Here is a 21,078-nt window from a genome sequence, read left to right on the forward strand (position 1 = left end):
CTAATTTTTCTCGCGGTTTTTAGTTTCAACCAATAGAAGCAACAACGGACGAGTTCTCCATCATTCAATCATCGTTTGTTTCAATGGTAAACTCCATATTTACGTAAAATCAGACGTAACAATTGATGACAGCTCTGGTTGGGATTGCTGCGCCGTGAAAAGGTGTTAGTGGGTTACTACGTCAAAACTGCGCAGAAGACATTAAAAACTGGATTTACGTGAAAAGCGAGAAAACGCATTAAAATTAAAATTAATATAATTATTCATATGTCAATCTTAACTGAATTAGGGAAAATTGACATATTATTTCACATCTGTCAGGACATTGAGTGGTTGTGCGCAAAAATTGCTCTTAAAGATAGCTGGGACATTTACGCCCCAACGCAGATAGGAATAATAAAATTCGTGGAAATCTTCGACAAGGACTTGGATAGCGATAATGAGGATCTGGAATACAACGAACAACGAGTAAGGAAGTGTAACAGCAAAGTAACACACGATAATTATTTAATAAGTGTTGAATTAAATGAAAACGGAAACGCACTCGTTCATGTCCCCAAAATTAAAACACAGGTCTCTATTTTGTAAAAAAAGGAACTTGCGAAATTACGAAATTTAAATCTCAGCCAAAGACCCGGCAGTACAAATATGAAAAAGGAATAGTCAAAGACTTGAAAAAGGGTGCAGTATTTGGACCTGTGGACGGACGTAGGCTCAAGCACCGCAAGGACAATTGGATTTCTCAACAATAAAAAAAAGAGGGATAAATTCATCACCAAGCAGCAACCTTTGGACCCTAAAGACCAGACTTAAAATAATTTCCAAGTGCCTAATTTACGAAGAAGAAAGGCCGTTAGAGATAGAGGCAAGGGCCCTGCAGTTGTTGAAAATGTAGAATTAGTTCCTAATGCAAATATCCATAATCTGCATGGTGGAGGTGCGCCTGATGAAATGTCCATCAATCGGAGAATTCCTTCTGCTTATGGCGGTTCCATAAATTTATATAAACTGGATATCAGGAAATCGAAATCTGAGTGGAGACGCGGGAATGCGGGATAATACTCTTCAAATTTATTCTCCCATGCCTAGTACAGCCACTGCTAATATGACAGACCCTATCAACATTTTTCAGATATTAAGTGACATTAATCTTACACTTGATGCTAGGATTATGTCGATAAAGATGGTTGTCGAACATTGTCGTGTCTCCGCTTCGTGGTGAATCCCCAAGAAACACCCTATCTATGTTCATTAAAACCAAAATAATTGGGGAGGCGCGAGTCGATATTCAGAACCGTGTGGGAATAACCTTGGAAGAAATTCTAAAAACCTTAGAACAAATTTATTCGCCTCAAGAGGACGCGTGTCAATTATTACAAGATTTAACAAATGTTAAAAGAATGCCCAAGGAATCGGCACCTGAATGGTTAGTCAAATTTTAAATAAACTGACCAATCAAATAATGGAAAATACGCCCATCGAAAGGGCAGTGGGAATTTGCGAAGCCTACCGCATAACAAGCATGGGAAATTTCTTGCATGGTTTGGATAAAGACGTTTATGCACAAATACGCGATAAAAAGATAAATACATTAGAAAGGTCTATGGCGCTAGCAAAACAGACGGATCTCCAGTGGAAGAGCTGGAAAAGAATACATGCTCCAGGAATAGAAAAATATATGCCACCATAAAATAAAAATGATAATTCAACAATTAGGCCACGAAGAAAAATTAATTATGTTCAAAATAAAAATGTATCTCAATATTCAAATAAATTACCTTTAAACGATATCCAATGTTACCAATGTAAAGAGCATGGACACATAAGGCGAATTTGTCCACAATGAGGAAATAATGTTAAAGGAAGCGAGAGGGGGGAATGTTCCTATTATTATTTGAAAGATCATACTTTGGAAAATAGTAGAATTAAAGAAAAAAATGACAGAGAGAATTTTTAAAGTATAAACGAGACAATTCATTAAACGTGCGACTGGATCCCCCAAACGGAGGGTCGGCGATCCTGAAGCAGAGTTCGGGCATAAACGAGTCATCCTCCAACTTAAATTTAGAGAAGAATTAAGCTTAATGCCTATGGTCACTTTTGAACATTTATTTTTTTCTAAAAATAAAGCAATCTTATTAGTAAAGATAGCAGTGTGAGTGTAGATCAATAGGAGAAGAACTTATAACTTAATAGGAATTAGTTAAGAGATGATCAGTACTTTGTGGGAAGTGAAATTAATGACAACAGGTTTGAGGATTTCCTTTGAAGCAGTCACAGAAAACTTTCCCACCCAACAAAACGAAATTTTAGGAGATTGTCTTCATCTCGAGATGTAGATTTTTTATTTCTGTCCCATGTCACCACAGCATTACCTGCGAGATCAAAAGCAATAGATAACATTATTCTTTAAAAAATAAAACTTAAAAGAAGGTTATATACCTCGTCTTTCTTGTGGTCCTGGGATTTATAGCCGAGAATGTTAAACTAAAAATAATGCGGGAGTAGCAAGGAACCTTATGATAAATATTAACGATAAAAACGTTCATTTCACCTGTCCACCGGTAGAACTAGAAGAATATGATGTAGCTTTAGTCAATGAAACTTCTTCAAAATCTAAAAAGGTTGGAAAGGATAAATCTAAAAAACAAGCAAAAACGCTTATAGAAATTCAAAAGATTGTAAATATGGATTACCTAAATGAGGAAGAAAGGGAAAGCCTCTTACCCTTATTTTATGAGTTTTTCTATCAATTTAAATAACCAGGAGATAGCTTAGGGGCCATTAATGTGTTAAAACATAAAATTTTGACAACTGATGAGAAATTCGTTCACACAAAACAATATCGTCATCCCCATATTCACAAAGATGAAATCCGCAAACAGACGGATTAATTACTCTCTACAGGAATAGTTCAGCCGTTTGTTTCACCACATAATTCACCATTATGGATAGATCCGAAGAGATCAGATTCCAAGGGTAATAAGAAATGGAGGATGGTTATCGATTATAGTTCTTTAAATTAAAAGGCGATCGCCGATCCTTATCCAATACCCAATATAACCGATATTTTAGATCAGCTTGGCGCAAGTAAGTATTTTTCTGTAATGGATCTTGCATCCGGTTTTCATCAGATCCCTATAGAACAAATTTCTCACGAACAAACTGCTTTTACCACTCCCAACGATCATTTAGAATTCACTCAAATGCCGTTCGGGCTGAAAAATGCTCCGACAACGTTCCAAAGAGTTATGGACCAAGTTCTCACTGGGTTACAAGGGATAGAACTCTTTGTATACATTGATGATATTGTCGTCTATGCCACAGATTTAGACCAATATACTGTCAAAATTCTAAACCCAAGAAGATTGCAGCTTTTCAATGTCTTCCCATTCCAAAAACTAAAAAAATATATTAAACAATTTCTGGATCTAATCGGTATTATAGGCGATTCATTTCCGATTTTGTAAAAATATCAAAACCATTGACGAATGTTTTAAAAGGTAATGTTACCTTTGAATGGACTAATAACGAACAGGAAGAATTTGAAGAATTACGAAATGCTATCTGTTCTCAGCCTATACTTCAGTATCCAAATTTTACAAAAACATTTCTCATAACAACAGATGCATCTGATTATGGTTTAGAGGCAATAAGTCAAGGGCCAATCGGACGAGACCTTCCAATATCTTTTGCTTCTCGAGTCCTACGACATGCCGATTTAAATTATTCAACTGTTGAGAAAGAATTATTGGGGATACTTTTCGGCATAAAATATTTTCGACCTTATATTTATGGACGTGAATATACCTTGGTCACTGATCATCGACCATTAGTATGGTTCTATAAATTAAAGGAAGCAAATTCGAGACTCACAAGATGGCGAGTGGAACTCTTTGAGTATGACTATAACATCGTTTATAAGCCGGTAAAAAAATCTGAATGCAGATGCATTGTCAAGAAATCCTCCTGAAAGTAAAGGAGAGCCCCCCCCCCTGTAAGGTTGGTAGATGGTCGTGTTCTTAAGTTCGCATACTCTAAACATGCCCGTCTGTCATCTGAGCCGGAAATGGGTGACGCTGATATTGATCAAATTGTTCAACAGATCAAGGAATTATTGGGATAAGTGTTCTTGAATGAGATACGTCCTGAAACTGGAAAGGAAGGCAGAATTGATCTGGCCTTGTTGACATAAATTGATTCTGGTCACAGGATTGGAGACAAAATATATTTGTGCTCTTGGATTGAGACGGGAGAAGTAACGTCTCTGAAAAGGCCACCTATAAATTGTTCTAGGTTAGGCAGTCAGGGATCCCAGGTCAGGGAGGATCGGAGCTCACATCTTGAGATGTCGTAATGAAATTAATGGAAGCACAAATCTCAGCTCGGAAAAGTTCATCTTGAAAATTGGGAGACTGACAATGGTAGACTCTGCTACAGTGATGAAAGGTAATAATTATTTGTTTTATCCTCAAGATAAAGTAACAATGGACAAGGGTCATATTGCTCGCTTTATATCTTTTGGTGGATTATTTGAATCAGAAATTAATAAAGAATTAATGGAAAAGGAATTGTTTGATGTAAATGGCGTAAAGGGTGAACAGGATAAATTAGGCGATGTTCTGTTCTACTCAAAGAAAAATAGGTATATTTTCGGTACGGTTATCAAAAACGAAAAGGATGACAACATATATTTGAATTATGTTTCTAGTCCGATTCTAGCGCTAAGAAAGGCTATGGAAAATTTAGGTGTTAAAAATGTTAAGATTTCAAACAAAGATAATAATTTGGGGACAGTAACATGGCTTTCAGCAGAACAAATTCTTCTACAACATTTTAAATATTCAGGGCTTCACATAGTGATTTGTTCGGGAGAAATAATAATTTCTTCAATTCTCCAACGATATGAAATAATAAAAAAATATCACGAATCAACAACGGGAGGGCATAAAGGAGTTTCCAACACCTATTGGCTTGTTCGATCACAATTTTATTGGGAGAACGTGAAATCCGAAATAAAAAAGGCAATTGTAAAACTTGTATGAGAAACAAGGTTATCAGAAAAGGAACACAAATGCCTATTGTATGTACGGATACACATAAAGTACCATTTGAAAAATCCAAATGGACCTCGTTGGTCCACTTCCAGTAACACCCCGAGGAAATCAGTATATTTTGACAATTCAATACGTGTTTTTAAAATATTCCGATGCAATTCCTTCAAGAACAGATTCTGTGACTATTGCTCAAGCAATGGCCGGATATTTTATCTTCAGATATGGTTGTCCCCGAATAATTCAATTAGATCAATTAGATTTGCGAGAACTTTTTCTAAACTTAGATAACGTTTAAACTAAGGCCAATGAAAGACTCCAAAATGCTAAGGAAAGGTCTGAAAAAATATTATGACCTAAAAGAAAACTCAAAAAACTAGACTGTAAAATACAAAATTCATTTAGGTTTAAAAATGTGTGTGTGTGTGTGTGGGTTATCAAGTATGTGCAATTGGTTTTGAAAGGGTTAGTGACAATTCAGAGTAATTTTTTTTTTACACTTTTGAAAATTGGAATTTTCTCTTAAAAGTATATTTGTATGTGTATATATTAGGGTGACTCTTATTTTCAAAGTTTGAATTTTCTTGATGCTACCCCCCATTTTGGTTCCATTTTATGTAGAAATAATTCGTGTAAAATTTGAGCTTAATCGGACTAAGGGAAAGGGTGCCTCTCGGCCCTTGAAAATCACAAAACCATGCAAAAAATCAATTTTATTTGTTTATTTTGCAAAATATTAATTACATGCAAAAAAAAATTGATACAAAACTTGTAGATCTATTAAAAGTGCGCATTTTTTCTACAACTTTTTCTTCTATGACTGATCGTTTTCGAGAAAAATGCGATTTTTTACTACAAATCTTGACTCATAGACAAAGACTCTTTTTTATAACCTGCAAACTTTCGGCGATAATCACTCACAATCTGAAGCACATACTGTTTCTGTTGTTCGTTGTTCGTGAATAATTTATTATACTGTTCCATAAGCTTAACGCCTCTCTCAGCCGAATCATTTACAACTTTAAATTTATTTACTAATTCAAGTCCTTTAACAAAACTTTCATTTTTAGGCCACGTCGACGGTTCTGTCCTAAGAAATTCACCATTCAAGTTAAAACTTTCGAAAAATCGTTTAGTATCGGCGGAAATGAATTGCTCAATTCCACTGTTAATCATTTCTGGGATTTCATCGATTTGTACTTGTGGTGGCTTTAAATTTTCATTTGATGATTCTGTTTCCCGATTCAAAGCATTCACCATTTTCATTTTCGATTCTGATGACAATTTCGCATCAAAAAAAAGTTAATGCGACAGTTTTAGAGCTTAAATACCATAAATGATTCATTAGTTTTTTTAATGCAACACGAGAGGTACCGGAATCGACAGTCTGATATCCATAAAGTTTGGGCAAAATCTTGAAATCCAGATAAGGTGCTTGAGCAGAAGAAGGCGCACAAACCCATGCTTCGACGTACACACTAACAATAAAAATACAAATATCGCACTTCGCCAAGGAAAATTATTACTAATTCAAAAAATTCCCTATAAACATCTCTAGGTTGCTGTTCCTTAAAAGTATTTTCAACAAAATTAAGGATTCGAGATACGTCGCCTTTATTGAAGTGTCCTTTGACCTTTTCGTTGTCAATCCCTGATTGAAAATTATTAACATTGATTCCAGGCCAAGCTTTTTCAACATTTTTAAAGATCAATACAATCGGTCTTGTAGTTTTACCCATCTTTTCCTCGAAAACGCTTCTAAGAATAATTTCATATATATGATGTCTACAAGCAAAGAACAAAAGATCTTTTTCTAAAAAAATTTCTATCAAAACGCACGCACCCCTATAACTTCCAATATTCGATGCTGTTGTATCGAAAACTAATGCTTTAACACAATCTTGGAGACCACACTCAACAAGAATTTCACAAACAGCAGATGCCTGATCTTTTCCAGTCCCAGATTGCAGTACAGGCACTCCAAGAAGTTGTTCAGCATCGCCATTCGAAAGAATCACAGGAAGTCGATCAACGGTCTCCTCACCTGTTAACGCTGGCAGTAACTTACCATCCCAGTGCACGACAGTAGCTTCCGATTTCGTGTTCATGAACTGCTCTTTATTTACAGTCGCCTTTTCTGCACGTATTTTTTCTCTTGCAATATGAATGGACGACCTATTGATACAAAATCCTGCACATAATGGTCTAGTGCCTCGGTAGTTGCAATCAGAATAGAACTGCATCCCTGTCACTGATTTTAAATTTATCTAAGACCGCAGAAAGCTGCAGAAATTTCAATTCTGTATCTTCTGAGACGAGGTTGCACCATAATATTATCAGTAGATTTTCCAGCAACTGATACATTTATATTTATCCTTGATTCCAAACTGCTGGCGCTTGTAGATGACGTCAATTCGGCAGTTTCAGCTTTAAAAGAAAAAGAAGAGATTCAATGATGCAAAATTAAATTAAAAAACTGAAATGTGAAAATATTCGGAGTATTGCAAATTGCATGATGAAATTTTTTTTATACATTACTCACTTCGTTGTTGAATTTCAAGATCGCTTCGCTCTTTTCTCATCAACCCTGCCTCTTCTCGTTGTGCAATTTTTCTTTCTCTTATAACTTCCTTGTAATTGACTCCGAACATGAACCCTTGTCGATCCTTTAACCTTTGATTAATTAAAAATGCTTATCTTCTTCTATAGTCATATTTTCCAAAGCGTTAGCATCTTGGTACAAAGATTATAATTTTGGTATGCAGTTTCTTATTTCCTGAGTTGGAATTTGTGTTTATTTCCAAAAAATAATAACCTCCTGCAATGCTAGTCTGGCACTTTCGCGTAAACTTAACTTCACCACACGAAAATTGAAAAATAATACACTTAAAACGTCTTTATTTGATGGCAATTTATTTCCAGTTATTTTATTCCAGTAATATCCAAGCAAATATATTTTCTCACGTAATAGACATTTTTCACGTAATGTACTACTACATTACTACATTAGTATTGGTTCCTCTTGGTAGCGCTTGGACAATAATACTCAGGAAACAGGGAAGAACACAGATAGACTAAAAGCAAAAAAGTGCTACGTGCTTTATGGAAGACTCCTAAACTATCCTTTGCTAGAGTACTTGGAGTAGCTTTATTCGTGGCATACTTTTTCGAATTTTTTTCGAAAACAGTCAGTCATAGAAGAAAAAGTTGCAGACAAAAAATATGCATTTTTAATAGATCTACAACTTTCGTATCAAACTTTTTTTATATAATTAATATTTTGCAAAATAAACAAACAAAATTGATTTTTTAATGTTTTTTTTTTATTTTCAAGGGCCCAGGGGCACCCTTTCCCTTAGTCCGATGAAGCTCAAATTTTACACGAATTATTTCTACATAAAGTGGAACCAAACTGTGGGGTAGCGTTAAAACATTTTTTTTTTATTTTCCAAGAGCAAATAAGAGCCACCCTAGTATGTATATATCCTGTCATGACTAAAATATTCAATTTGACAAGTAAAATTTAATTCAATAAATAAATTTGCTTCAACATAAATTGTGATTAGCTTTATAGTCGTAGTAACTTAAGGTCTTTGTATTTAAATGTTAAATCAACATATTAAAATTCACGCGTAATTAATTTAGTTAATAAAAAATTCCAAAATCGTAGATAAGACAACATTGAAGGAGTTTATAAAAAACAAAGATATAGAGGGCGCATGGAGAATGTTCCGGGATATCATTGTTAGGTGATGCGTGGTGGAATGATGAAATTCAGGCTGCCTAAAATGCAAAGAAAGAAGCGCACAGAAAAAATTTGAACATCACAGGTCTTAGCGATGAGGAAAGAAATAGACATATAAATGATTACCGATACAAAAAGAGAATAATCAAACGATTAATTAAGGAAAGTAAAGATAAAATTAGAGCAGAAGAGAATACAAAACGACTTTGAAAGAAGGAATATTAGACGCTCTTAGATACTATTTTAGGAGACGATTCGGAGATGAAGATATAGGGCGCCACAACTGCGATGTAGAACACGATTCGTTAGAAAACTCAATTGAGAAAGTTTGTATCACTGAGGTTAGAGATATAATTAAGAACTTGAAAAATGGTAAGGCTGCCGGTGTGGACAGTATTAACGCTGAAATGCTTAAACACGATGGCCAGTACATACCGCATAGACTGTGCGAATTGATAAATTTATGTTTCGAGATGGGAGACGTCCCAGACGATTGGAAAAAGCGATTATCGTACCAATATACAACAGAAAGGGAGATAAAAGCGGCTGTAATAATTACAGAGGAATTAGCTTATTAAGTACCATTGGTAAAATATACTCAAAAATACTTATTCGAAGGGTAATGCAAATAACAGAAAAAAAGATTTGGGAAGTGCAAAGTGGGTTTATGCCAAGAAGGTCATGTACGGATCAAATATTTAGCTTAAGGCAAATCACAAAAAAAAGTTTGAGAGTAGGAAAAAAAGTTTTCTGTGCATTTGTTGACCTAGAAAAAGCTTTTGACAAGGTAGATAGAAGTAAACTTTGAAAAGTCCTGAAAGAGTATGGTGTCAATGGATGGCTCCTACCAGCTTTAAAAATAATATATACGGATACCAAAGCGAGTCTAAGAATAAATGGGAAATTGAGTGACTGTTTCGATATTATTCAAGGAGTTAGACAAGGATGCGTTATGTCTCCAAGGTTATTTATATTATTCATGGACAAGTGTTTAAGAATGGCTCCTTTCGACGAAGAAGGTGTGGATCTCGAAACAGTAAGGGTACGTGGGTTAGCGTTCGCAGGTGATAAGATCCTTATGGCAGAGTCAATCGAAGACTTGCAAAGAATGTTGAATAAACTGAATGCAAGCATGAAGAGCATGGGCCCCAACATTAACGTAAATATAACAAAAACTATAGCGTTCGAAGGAAAGACTGAGAAAATACTATGCAATATTTTATTAAATGATGAGAGAATTGAACAAGTTGATAAGTTCGTATATCTTGGTAGCTTATCTATTAGGGACGGGAAGATAGATGAGGGATTAGACAGACGTATAAACAAAGGTAAGAACGTTATTGGTAGAGCAGGGCCCCTTATCAGAAGTAAAAATATATAAAATAAAGCTAAAATGGCAATACATAATTCTATATTTGTACTAACTGTACTATACGGTAGCGAGACATGGACTTATCAAGAATAAGATAAGAGTAAAATTAACGCAATTGACATGAGGTTCACGCGCATAATATGCGGGAAAACTCTGATAAACAAAGTGAGTGACGAGATAATTCTAAAAGAATGTGGCGCAGAAGAGACGATAATAGAAACATGGGAAAGAAATCGGTTAAGATGGTTCGGGCATGTTCAGAGAATCAAGGTAAAGTAAATGTCAGTGTGCCCAGAGGCAGACCGCGGAAAAAATGTTTAGAATGTGTGAATGAGACCCTAGTTAGAAGAGACATAAGAAGCCACCGAATCGCGGCAAATAGTTGATAAAAAAAGTGTCAGTAGAGTGAATGACGTCTGAAACAAAAGACTTTGGACACAAATGGACCCAAGTGGAGAACCTTACATAACATTTTTGTGAGGATCTTCACTTGAGGTGATTGCTAGAGAGATTGATCAGCAGCCTGGGTCGGAGCAGGGTTGCGGAACGAACGTATTATTTACATAAGTAACACGAGAATTCTGGATCAATCTAAAAATTCTCTATCCGTTCCTCACATTACTCCTTTCCCCACCGAGTGAGACACGCCTACCCCAAAAGGGAAATGGCTTAATGGTGTAATAATGACTATATAGAAATTTATTTTAAATCATTATTTTGTTTAAAAGCATGTAAATTTAACTTATTTAACCATGAATTAATATTAAACTCAATTATTGGTAGATTGAGCAATAATTAATTTATTATAAAACTTATTATCATATTAATGAAATAATTGAAGTTAGTAATTTCCTTATTTCATGTAATCATTAATAACTTTTCCTTATAATAAATACCAGCACATTAACTTTATTTTAATTCTACTGCTTAATACTTCATCAAATTCTAAATATTTTTTTTATTTATTTCTCTTTTTACCAAATTAATAATAAATTCTTAAATAAACCTCATCTTGATTTAATTTCGACGCTCTTCACTTGGAAATATTTGCGTTATATACTTAACCTCCAAATACCAAAGATTTATATTTTTATTACTTCTGATTCATTAAACAATAAATAAATAATTATACTTGGCAGGGAAGAAGTCACCCATTAAATTCATATAAATATACAGCTCCAATTAAATTCATATAAAAATACAGCTCCAGCTGAAAAAACATAGCACCAAGATAAAATTCTTCAAACAACCATTTAACCTATAATACTTTTATATTTACTTAATGAAATTTACTTAACTGATTGAACGCCGGAGAAAATTCATTATTTGAATAAATTCTTATTCCACGATAAATAATGAACAATAAATACACTATACACGACAACTGCAATCTCAAACTAAAAGATAAACAACTTAGTCTGTCAAATTAAAGGTTAGAATAACGAATGAAAAAAATTGTATAGAGACCGAAATTGATTAATTCATTGAATTAGATCTATATAATACGAATCCATTTTACCGACCGAGGGCATACGATACGATACTTACTGTTACAAATTTTAATATATTATCCTTATATAAACTAATTCATTTCATTTAACCGCACACATTAATAAGCAACTACTAGGATACCTTGTTACCTTCTTATTTGGAGATGTTTAACAAACAAAAACGAATATAAAACATCCTTTAAATTTCGCGGGAAACCTATGAAAAGATACCAACATAATGGTTCAAATTAAAAAAAATATTTTTCTTACATTTTAATGAAAATTCTAACAAAAACAATAAAAAACAATTAATAATTAATAATGAGGAGTTTTGAGTGGTTTCAATAAATTAAATCAGAAATTGGGAAAAAATTGCATATACTCTTTTCATAAACAAACATAAAAAATGCAACCTTCTTACAAGATTTTTTTTCCAATTATACGGATCGCTATCTTGAAACTTTGTAATCAATTGTTACATGTATTCATGTAATAGAAATATTTTTCGTTACAAAGAAAAGGACGCTCCTTCTCTTTTTCGATTTTTATTTTAAAAAAGACAATTTTTCACTAATTAAAACGAATCTGGAAGTGAAACAAATCCTGACAATTAAAGATGAAATTTACAAAATCCAGGAATTCCTTCTTCACTTCAAGAAGAAGGAGAGGAAAAGGAGGCAGGGGTCTGAATTGGGTCCTGAAAACAATTACCTACTAAATTTAAATTATTAAGTCCCATTTTTTTCTCTATCTGCCTGGACCCAGAACCTCAATTGGACGAAAGGGAGGAATGGGCCCACCTGTCGGGGGAGATAGTCTCCGGCGGATGGCTCGGACGCGGCTGGAGGTGCCCGGGCAGCACTCCCCTGACAACAGGAAACTCAACCATAGCTGTCCATCTCTTAATTCAAAAAGAACTAGCAGTACATCGCCCTTGTGAAAACTGTGGAATCTTTTCCACTGAGGGAACTGCCCGTGATTTGGTGTCCCGGGTGTATGGTGGCCCTCAGGGATAGGAGGGGTTTGCTCGAGGAACGACTTCACGCGCAAATGAATAAAGATTGTGCGATATAAAATGTGAATGTGACCCTTGAACAAAGAAAGAATTTATTATTATTTAATTTTTATGATCCAAAGGAAACAGCAAATAAAATTCTATAAGATGATGATAGTTTTAAATTATTCTTTTGTTGTTTTTGCATGTTTTTAATTAAAATTTAATTATAATTTGATGGCAAATAATGTATTAAGCCAGGAAAAAAGGGGATCATTATGTGATTTTGCGCATTTTTCAAATTCAAATAAAATTTGAAATAGAATTAAAATATATAATATTTAAATTTATAAATTATAATTAAAAAATAAAATGTATAAAGAGGGTTTTGAATAATTCTAAAAAATATGGAAAAGGAAAGCCGGATTGTTGACTTCCAGCCTTTGTAAATGACTTGGCCTGTGCCGCATTGCCGTCACATTGTTCGACGTCTCTGCCCTAGTAGCATGAAACATTCCGAGAACGTTCCTGGAACGTACCGCGGGATCCTTCGGAACGTTCCCTGAGCGTGTAAAATGTCCGCCACTTGAATATCCGATAAACCGTAAGTAATAGGTCAAAATTAATGTCAGTTTATGATATAGATACCATATTACAATTTAGTATATACGCTACTCAAAACTCTCTCACTTTCTCTCACTCTCGCTCTCACTCCCCCCCTCTCTGTAATCTGTGTTTCTGTATAAAATATAGTGAGTTATTTCTTCAGAAGTGGAGTTAATTATTTAAACTTTCATTTTTATAAATCCCTCTGGCACTTATTTTTTTCGTGGTTATTGGTTTCAACGAATAGAAGCAGCAACGGACAACGAGTTCTCCATCATCCAATCATCGTTGGTTTCAATGGTGAACTCCATATTTACTTAAAATCAGACGTAACAATACCATACTTTCAAATTAATCCCCGCGAATTAGTAGTGATATTTAACTTCTATCGTCAACCCATTATAATATTAACAACAGTTTCAACTGCAAAGAATAATGATAAGGGAAGCATGTGCCATTTTGCTTTTACTTCTACAATAATTTACGGACAATAAACGCACGTCCATATCTATTGCAGTATTGCAAATCCCTTATATTTAAATTACTTGGCAATTTCATACTTGTAGGGTATTAATATTATAAAAACATTGAAATAATTAGTGCTTGAGTGAGAAGCCTGTATTAACATTTGTTGGGGGCCCTTTTTAGATTTATAAGTTTCTTAAAAGTGCTTCATTTATTCTTATCGGTATAGCTGATACAGCGGAAGCTTCCCCTGGTGTTTAGGACGACTGATGCGTGACAAACAAAAATTTAACGTGTTTAAAAGTATGTTATTCTGTCTAAAAAACTCAAATTTATCAGATTTTATATAAAAAAAATGATATGATATCGGGTACCGTAATGCAATGCTCATTTAATGTCCTATTGCCAAATTTAATGCTGAGAAATTTTGGGAAAAAACCTGTGGTGATGCTAGCTTAACGTTAAGGATATTTATTAGACTGGCAAAATGGAATTACATTTTAAAGCCGCAATTTTGAAGTATTTTTTCTGCTTTTCTGCATACGGAATTTAAATGTTGGTCTATTTTGCTGACAAGTGCCGGTTTTTGGAAAAATGTATATATTTTGTTTAATAATCAAAAAGGAGAGAACAATAGAAAAAATTTGCAGTGACCCTCAGTGTGGATTCTCGCACCATTCTCATCGACCTGAAAAGCGGTTACTCATTGCAGTAAAAATGGAAGCGTTAAAGTCCATACAAAAGTGTAGCTTTGCCGACAACTTCACATCGAGCTTGACACCTACTCCTTCAATCTGAATAGTAAGTACTTAATCTAAACTGCTGATTAAAAAGTGTTATTAAATTCGAGTAATAAGCTTCATGAAATGAATTAGCAGTTTTCTAGTTAGCAATATGAGTAAAGCTCACGAAACCAAGTACTAACTGACTTCTGTCGATAAAAATGATCGTTTTCATCTTGCGCACTTGAATTTCAAATGATGAACATTGAAATAAGATTAAATGAAAAATGGGATTAAAAATATGTGTGGTAAGTATTCTATCAATAAATGAACGGAGAAAACTATTAACATGCATGTTTTTGAGATATGTGCAGCATCCTTGAATCGCAGATTTCCACACCTTTATATGCGGTAAATATCACTTTGCGAGTTTCCAAGTTGGTAACCAGGTTTGGGTGAAATATTTAAATTAAAAAGAAACAGCATTTTCTGGTAATTAATTCACTTACTTTGATTAGAGATAGATCTTCTTAATTTTTATACAGTTTCCAAATAAATTGTTCTATGGATGACAAATGATACATTAAAAACGTCTCTCAAAATTATTCGGTCTTTTGAAGCGCTATTACACACATACGCGTGCGCGCACGAACGCCCGCCTGTCTAAAATTGTAAATTGTAGTAAATTTGTATAAAGTGTACAAGATTCAAAATGGTTGTCACCTTCAAAACGTTACGAAATACATTGTCCTGTTAATTAAAGATTCATTAATTATCATTGATGAACCAAATTTGGTGTATATATGTGCGTGTGAAGTATCTGAAGTGTGTGATATAGCGCTTCGAACAATAGAATAATTTTGACGGAAGTTTTTAAAGTATCATTTGTCACCCATAGAAAAATTGATGTGGAAACTGTATAAAGATAAAGAAGACCTATCACCAATAAAAGTAAGTGGATTAATTACGAGAATATGTTGTTTCTTTTCAATTTAAATATTTCACCAAAATCTGGATTCGAACTTGGAAACTCGCAAAGTGATATTTGCCGAATATAAAGGTGTGGAAATCTGCGATTCAAGGATGTTGTACATCTCTCAAAAACATACATTTTAATTATTTTCCCGTTTATATATACATAGAATACTTAACATTCATATTTTTAATCCCATTTTTCATTTAATCTTATTTAAATGTTCATCATTTGAAATTCAAGTGCGCAAGATGAGAATGATCATTTGTATCGACAGAAGTCAGTAATTGCTTCAGTAAGCTTTTCTCATATTGCTAAATAGCAAACTGTTAATTAATTTAGTAAAGCTTATTATTCGAATTCAATAACACTTTTTGATCAGCAGTTTAGATTAAGTACTTACTATTCAGGTTGAAGGAGTAGGTGTAAAGTTCGCTGTCAAGTTGTCCACAAAGCTACACTTTTGTATTGACTTCAACGCTTCCATTCTTACTGAAATTATTAACCGACTTTCAGGAATATTTTTTTTTCTCTTTCTTCCAATTATACGAAGAAAAATAATTCTGGTAATTAAAACTGAATTCAGTCATCCTTTTAAATGTTAGTCTTCGTAACCGGCATGAATCGCATGCCAATGAAAGGATAGTTCGCTCTGCATGATTCAAAACGCTACGACGTATCCGGCTCTACTTTCGTGTGCACTTTAAAATTTCTATTATTACTGCAAATTTAACCGATTTTCTTGAATCTTGTTTTCACGTTCTTACAATTATATGAATGAACTAATTTTGCTCATTAAAATTGAATCAATCCATGCTTTCATACTTTGAATATTTGTAACTGACCTGCATCTCATAACAATGAAAGGGTCACGATTTACGAGCAATTCGGTAGGCCATTCAACGTGCGCTAGGGTGCCTGCCTCTTGAGTTTCAGGAGGGTCGATGAGAATGCTGCGAGAATCCACACTGAGTGTCACTGAAAATTTTCACTATTGCTCTCTCTCTTTTTTGATTATTATTAAACAAAATATAAATATTTTTTCCAAAAACTGGCGCTGGTCAGCAAAATAGACCCACCTTTAGATACCGTATGCAAAAAAGTAAGAAAAATATTCAAAATTGCGGCTTTAAAATGGAATACCGTTGAGCCAGTCCAATACTTTTTTTCAAAATAACTTAGGCTTATTTAGGACTCATTCAATGCCCTATTCCCGAATTTCATGCTGCGTATTTAAAAAAAACTGTGGCTTTGCTAGCTAAAATTTAAGCCAGCAGGACCACATCTAGAAAAAACCAACTTGGGCAATATTTCTTTGAACTGTAATTTACGGCTAATTTTGGGCTCATCTAATCTCCTATTACCAAATTTGATGCTCCGCACTTGTAAAAAAAAAAAGAAACTGGTCCTGATAGATCAACGCAAAATCTGGCAGGATCACACGCAGAAAAAAGCGCCTATTTCTTTGCACTATTCGCTGCGGACCTGACCTTGAGCCGATACCGGATATGACTGCTGGCGCTCGGAGCGACAGCAAACGAAAATTCTCGTTAGATAGAAATTCAAATAATGGGCGCACTGTGATATTACTTTAGAATAATTTTATAAACATACACGAAAGTAGATATTTACTATTTCAAAAGTTCTAGTCCAGAAAGAAAATTTAAAACAGGCACACGGTAATTATAAGTTTTCAAATGCACATACATTCTTTAAGCCGGTGTAAACATAATCTCAATATGATTATTTACATTGACAGCTCATTATGAATATTATAATAAAAACTGGAATTGAGTCAGCAAAGCATTGTATTGAGTTTCATAAAGAAACTATTAAAAAGGAAAAGCTTTATCTATAATACATGTTATTAGAGTAGAGGAAACCCGAATAAACGGTATTAGTGAAAGAATTCAAGCCAGTGTCATTCGTCAGACTTCTATGAATCCTCCACCTTATTCAGTTAAATTAGAAATATATACGATACAAATCTGTGAAATTAAGAAAGTTCATGAAGTCTTTGATTGTGTAAATAAATATATTTTTTTTAGTAGGATGAATTGGAAAAGAGTAGATCAATTTTTAAAATAGTAATAGGACAAATACTAATTTAAAACAATTTTTTTACAGCTTGACTCAGAGCGAAATGTAATTTCAGTTGCATGTACGTTCGTATCTCAAGCAGGGGGCAAATGCAAACATGTATTTGCATTAATTCATTAAATTAACCCTTAAAGGTCCCCAGGGGTCGTTAGTGCCCTGACATTTTATATTGAAATTCACGAAGTTCATTCGTTCTTCAGTTTAAAAATTTTTTTCAATGTCTTAAAATTAAAAAATCATTTAACAAGTAAAACTATCTTATAAAAAGACACTTAAGGGAATGCCCAACAAAATTTAACGCCAAAATATTATAAAGCTTCTACGCAATAAAAAATTACGGCTGGGGTCTTTAACGGTACCATGGGGACCTCAACGTTATACCAAAGTAAGGGGGCCTTTATGGGTTATTGCAAACAGAAGCATCAGTAAGACAAGTCTAGAGCAAGAATTGGGAAAACCCTCCGATAGTCAAATTGCAAAAGATTTGTATGTTTATATTATTTCCAAATGTAGATAACACAGCACAAAAAGACAATTCTAATTATCGTGATAATTTTGAATTTGATTCAAAATCACAGCTGATCTCATGAAAACATTAAGCACTCATCTAACGTGAATTAGCACATACCACCGACAGGGGCGCTGCGGTGCTTCCGCTCCCCCAGAGAATAATTTAGTGCTCATTTGGGACTTATTAATGCCCTATTGCCAAATTTGATAATCCGCATTTTTTCAGAAGCCTGTGGTTCTTCTAGCTTAATGGTAAGCTAGCAGGACCACTTGGGTGGTCCAAAATAAAGTTTTTCGAATTTTCACCATCCAATACTAGAAACTCAATTTTCATAGTGGATAAACTCTTGTGTATTTTTTTCAGATTACAAAAATAATAATTAAGCGAGCGCATCGCTAATCAATTTCTTATGGACTTTAACATAGAAAAACGTCTATTTTTCTTCAAGTGTGGATTATTCATATAAATTATTGTCATAAAATAATGAAATTTAGGACGCTTAATATTCAGGCTATAATAAGCAGCCGCAAAAAATGTGTTTATTAAAAAACTAATTAGGAGTGATTTTTTTAACTACAAAAATTATGGTTTTTGACTAAAAAGGCCGAAAATTATGATTTTCAGGAGCTCATTTTGGCCCATAAATATATTTTTATCAGTGAAAAATTACAACAGTTGTTCTTCATAGAGTCAAGAATTGATCATTTATAAATGAATAATTTTGAAGCTCAATATCAATAAAATAATTAGCAAAAACAAGAAGAGATTCGTCCTTAGAAGGCGGAGGGATCCATAAATAACTACATGATTATGGGCGGGTCACCGCGGTGCACCGTTCCTAATCCGCTTAAACACATTAAACTATACAAAGAAACTATTATACCTAAAGTTATACCAATATTCTATTAATTCCCGGAGGAAAATAAAAGTAATGGATATTTGGACCCGAAAATTGAAAATTAAGTTTGAAACAAATTTATGTGAATTTTAGTTGGAATACTTTTATCATTGAGTATTATTATTATCTTAATTAATTTACTGTTATTCAAGAAATGATAATAAATTATATTAGTCTATCAGATATTACAAAAAATAAAATTATGAAAAATAAATAATTTAAAAAAATTGTTTAAAAAATTAAAATTTTTCAAAAATAAATTTATGTAAAAAATGAAACAGTTTAAGAAATTAAATTTCAGAAAAAAAGGAATATATTCACAAACATAATTTAAACAAATAATAGAATTTAAAAAAATGATAAAACTATTCATGCAATGAAATAAAATTTTTTTAATTAAAAAATTTGAAAACAATTATTGTTGAAATAAAAGTAATAGATATTTGGACCCTAAAATTAACAATAAAATTTTATTTATATTACGTGATTTTTATTTAGAATACTTTTATCATCGAGTATTAGTATTCTCTTAATTAATTAACTAATTATTTAAGCAATAATAATAAATTATATTATTTTAACAGATATTAAACAAATAAATGAGTGAAAAATAGAATATTTAAAAAAAAATTGTCTAGGAAATTAAATTTTAGAGAAAAAATTAGATTCGAAAATATAATTTATACAAATAATAGAATTTGAAAAATGATGAAATTGCTACAAAAAAAAATTAATTAAAGAAGAAAATGGGTGCAGGCATAAAATTAAAGAAAAAATTAAATTGTTAAACAAATTGATTTGAAAAAAATTTAATTATATAAAAAGTGATATTGGTTAAAAAATGAATTAAAGAAAATAAATTGTTTTAAAAATTACAAAATTTAAACAAAATAATTGTTTAAGGAAAGAAAATGTACATAAATTAAACACATTATAACAAGTGAAATATAAAAAATTATAAACTAATATCATTGTTACAGTTTATTCCACTATTCTTATAAATATATTACTTATTACTTCAGAAGTTTAAATATTGAAAAAATTCGGAATAAAATATAAATTCCTAAGAAATCTAAAGGGGTAAACGTAGAACAGGTGAAAAATACACGAAGTTGGAAGTCTGGGTCTCACTACCTGAGTCCAAAGTGAGTGGCTTACTGCTCCGCCCACTAAGCAGTCATTTTCTGAGAGTAAAAAAGGTGCAAATGTAGAGTCAGCTTGCACATTGACATTTGACGAGTTTATGAACTCTGGTGAATTTTATTAGCTAAAATCACCAAAAATTTTGAATGCCATGTGCTCCCTCAATGATTATTTTTAAATTCTGAAAAAATAATAAATAGTTTATTCACTATGAAGAATCAGTTTCTGGTATTAGATGGTCAAAATTCGAAAATAGGTTATTTTGGACCACACTGAGGACCAAAGGTTTTTTCGTTTAATGCGGAGCATCAAATTTGTAGATAGGGCGTTAAATGACCTCTAAATTAAAGTGCAAGAAAATATTGTCCAAGTCAATTTTTTCTATGTGTGGTCCTGCCAGCTTAATGTTAAGCTAGCAGGTCCACAGGTTTTTATAAAATGCAGGGCATAAAATTTGGCACTATGTCATTGAATAAGCCCTAAATTATTGTGCAAAGAAATATTGCCAAGTCATTTTTTTTATATCTATGATACAGCTAGCTTAACGTTAAGCTAACAGGACCATAGGTATTTAAAAAAACATTCGGAGCATCAAATTTGGCAATAGGTTATTAAATAGACCCTAAATGAGCCCTAAGTTATTGTGTAACGAAATACTGCCCGAGTCATTTTTTTCTATGTGCGGTCCTGCTTGGTAAACGTTAAACTAGCAGGACCACAGGTTTTTGTAAAAAAATGCGGAGCATCAAATTTGGCAGTAGGGCATTATTTGAGCCCTAAATTACAGTGCAAAGAAATATTGCCCAAGTCATTTTATTCTATGTGTAGTTCTGGTAGCTTAAATTCAGCTAGCATTTTTTTTAATGGAGAACGTTAAATTTGTCACTTGGGCATTCAATGAGCCGTGAATTAATTATAGTGCAGGGAAATATGGTATAGGTTTTTCTGTTCCAATCTGTTATTTTTATTATTTAAAAAAGGACTGCATTGCGCTACGGAAGCCGA

General features: G+C 33.1%; 1 protein-coding gene across 4 annotated transcripts in view; it reads right to left on the bottom strand.

The window, feature by feature from the left end:
• The window catches only part of LOC117174092 (speckle targeted PIP5K1A-regulated poly(A) polymerase-like), a 209,117-nt gene extending 189,028 nt beyond the window's left edge, over positions 1 to 20,089 (bottom strand). The window contains exon 1 of one of the 4 annotated variants that reach the window (XM_033362795.1): positions 20,065 to 20,089. The gene's annotated coding sequence lies outside the window, so the exon portion shown is untranslated. The remainder of the gene's footprint in view (positions 1 to 20,064) is intronic. The other 3 variants (XM_033362799.1, XM_033362797.1, XM_033362796.1) reach the window with 3 other exon arrangements.
• Between the last annotated feature and the right edge of the window lie 989 nt (positions 20,090 to 21,078).

The sequence above is a fragment of the Belonocnema kinseyi genome, chromosome 6 (genome assembly GCF_010883055.1).
Source record: "Belonocnema kinseyi isolate 2016_QV_RU_SX_M_011 chromosome 6, B_treatae_v1, whole genome shotgun sequence".
Classification (NCBI taxonomy): Eukaryota; Metazoa; Arthropoda; class Insecta; order Hymenoptera; family Cynipidae; genus Belonocnema; species Belonocnema kinseyi.